The sequence below is a fragment of the Macaca nemestrina genome, chromosome 6 (assembly GCF_043159975.1).
Source record: "Macaca nemestrina isolate mMacNem1 chromosome 6, mMacNem.hap1, whole genome shotgun sequence".
In the NCBI taxonomy this organism is placed as follows: Eukaryota; Metazoa; Chordata; class Mammalia; order Primates; family Cercopithecidae; genus Macaca; species Macaca nemestrina.
The window spans coordinates 64,950,786-64,953,700 of record NC_092130.1 but is presented as its reverse complement, the minus strand read 5'-3'; positions in this window follow the sequence as shown (position 1 = coordinate 64,953,700).

Here is a 2,915-nt window from a genome sequence, read left to right as displayed (position 1 = left end):
AGACAAGGTCTCACTCTGTCACCAAGGCTTGAGTGCTGTGGCATGATTACAGCTCACTGCAGCCTTGATCTCTTGGGTTCAAATGATCCTTCCAGCTCAGCCTCCCAAAGTGCTGGGATTACAAGTGTGAGCAGCTGTGCCTGGCCACCTTCAGTTTTCATACTCAAAAATTTTTAATTTGCTATAAAAATATATCAAATAGCATTTAGGAAAATTTTGATTTGCTATGACTTGCTTTCTTCTGAAAATACATGTGTACTGGGCATTATAATGTATGTTAGAAATTGACATTATAAGTTCTTGGATAAGCACCAAACTTGAGTGGATTTTCTTCAAGGGAAAATGTAATTGAAGTCTAAGTCTTATGTTTTCAGATGTTACTTAGGTTAAGAAATGTGTGTGCTTGCTGGTTCTCTTTTTGATCTAGGTGTGCAATATGCCTTGATGAGTAACAATTAAAATATTTTTTTAAAGCAGCATCAATAAAATAATATTTGTGACACTACATAAAATAAGCATACTTTGTCATTCGGAAATATAAATAGATGTATGCCTGGGGGAATATTTCTTTGAGCAAAATAGCAATCATAATTAGTAAATAGGTATAACCATAAAAAGGCTTTATATGACAGATTAAAAAGGACTAGGAAAGTAATTGGGCTTGCTGAAGAAATTTTTATAACAAAAAAATTGATACCTGTGGTGTTCACTGATATCCTATCTTAAAGGGAAAATACTCTGACAGTGTGTGTAATTTGAGCAGCTATTTTAAAGCCATTATTTATTAGTGAGATTTGAGGATCCATGTTATCTACTATGGCCTGGTAAGAGGAGTGAGGCAATTTGAGAGGTGGAGGAGAAACCAAATATATCTTAAATGGAATATTTCCTCTTTGCCTAAATCAAATTATAAAAGTCCTTTTATAAACTGTTATTAACTGCCTTTGAAAATTTGGCCTATTTTACTCCAGACATTTAAAATACAAATGCCAGCAAGAGTTTCTTATGTATTTGAGAGAAAAACTTACTTTTCTTTCTTTTGGTTTTATTTTTCACTCATTGTTGATTTTCAAAATGAACCAAGTTTTAAAAAAAGGATTACAGAAAATATTTCATTCTTTCAAATACTTTCTATGTCTCATTTGAATATTAATATCATGTACATCCTAAAAATGGAAACTATTTTTTAACCATCTTAACCATTTTTTAAAAGAAACTTTGTGGGTATGTAGCAGGTGTATACGTTTATGGAGTACATGAAATGTTTTGATACAGAAGTGCGATGGGTAATAATCACACCATGGAAGGCAGGGATTCCATCTCCTCAAGCATTTATCCTTTATGTTACAAACAATCCAATTATATTCTTTTAGTTGTTTAAAAATATACACTTAAATTATTATTGACTATAGTCACCCTGTTGTGCTATCAAATACTAGGCCTTATTCATTTATTCTATTTTTGTACCTATTAACCATCACTCCCCCTCTTCACCTCCTTACTACCTTCCCCAGCCTCTGATAACCATCCTTCTATTATTTATCTCCCTGGATCCAACTGTTTTTATTTTTAGATCCCATAAATAATTAAGAACATGTGATATTTGTCTTTCTGTGCCTGGCTTATTTCACTTAATATAATGACTTCCATTTCCATCTATGTTGTTGCAAATGACTGAATCTCATTCTTTTTTATGGCTGAATAGTACTCCACTATGTATAAGTACCACATTTTCTTTATCCATTCATCTGTTTATGGAAACCTAGGTTGCTTCCAAATCTTGGCTATTGTCAACAGAGCTGCAACAAACATGGAAATGCAGATATCTCTTTGATACACTGATTTCCCTTCTTTTGGGTATATACCCAGCAGTGGGATTGCTGGATCATATGGTAGCTCTATTTTTAGTTTTTTGAGAAACCTCCAAACTGTTCTCCATAGTGGTTGTACTAATGTACACTCCCATCAACAGTGTATGAGAGTTCCCTTTTCTTCACATCCTTACCAGCATTTATTATTACCTGTATTTTGGATATAAGCCACTTCAGCTGGGGTGAGATGATAACTCATTGTAGTTTTGATTTGCATTTCTCTGAAGATCAACGATGTTGAGTACCTTTCATGTGTCTATCATAGGTATGTGTTTTGAGACATGTCTATTCAAATATTTTACCTATTTTTAAATTGGATTATGAGAATTTTTTTCTGTAGAGTTGTTTGAGCTCCTTATATATTCTGGCTATTAATCCCTTAACAGATGGGTAGTTTGCAAATATTTTCTCCCATTCTGTGGGTTTTCTCTCCACTTTGTTATTTCTTTTGCTGTGCAGAAGTTTGTTAACTTCATGTGATCCCATTTGTCCATTTTTGCTTTGGCTGCCTGTGCTTGTGAGGTATTACTCAAGAAACCTTTGCCCAGATTGATATCCTGGAGAGTTTCCCCAATGTTTTTGTGTAGTAGTTTCATAGCTTGAGGTCTTAGAGTTAAGTCTTTAATTCGTTTTGATTTTTGTATATGGTGAGAGATAGGGGTCTAGTTTCATTCTTCTGCATGAGGATATCCAATTTTCCCAGCCCTATTTTTTGAAGAGACTGTCTCTAAAAATGTGAACTATCAAACTTAAGAACTATTGCTAGTAACCAGGTCATAGGTATACATTAGTGTTTATTATACTAAAATTAAGTTTTGGAAAAAATGTCAGTTCCATCTACCTATTCAGTTTTGTTTTGTTTTTTTGAGACGGAGTCTTGCTCTGTTGCCCAGGCTGGAGTACAATGGCAGGATCTCGGCTCACTGCAATCTCCGTCTCTCAGGTTCAAGCAATTCTCCTGCCTCAGACTCCTGAGTAACTGGGATTACAGGCGCCCGCCACCATGCCCAGCTAATTTGTGTACTTTTAGTAGACAGGGTTTCA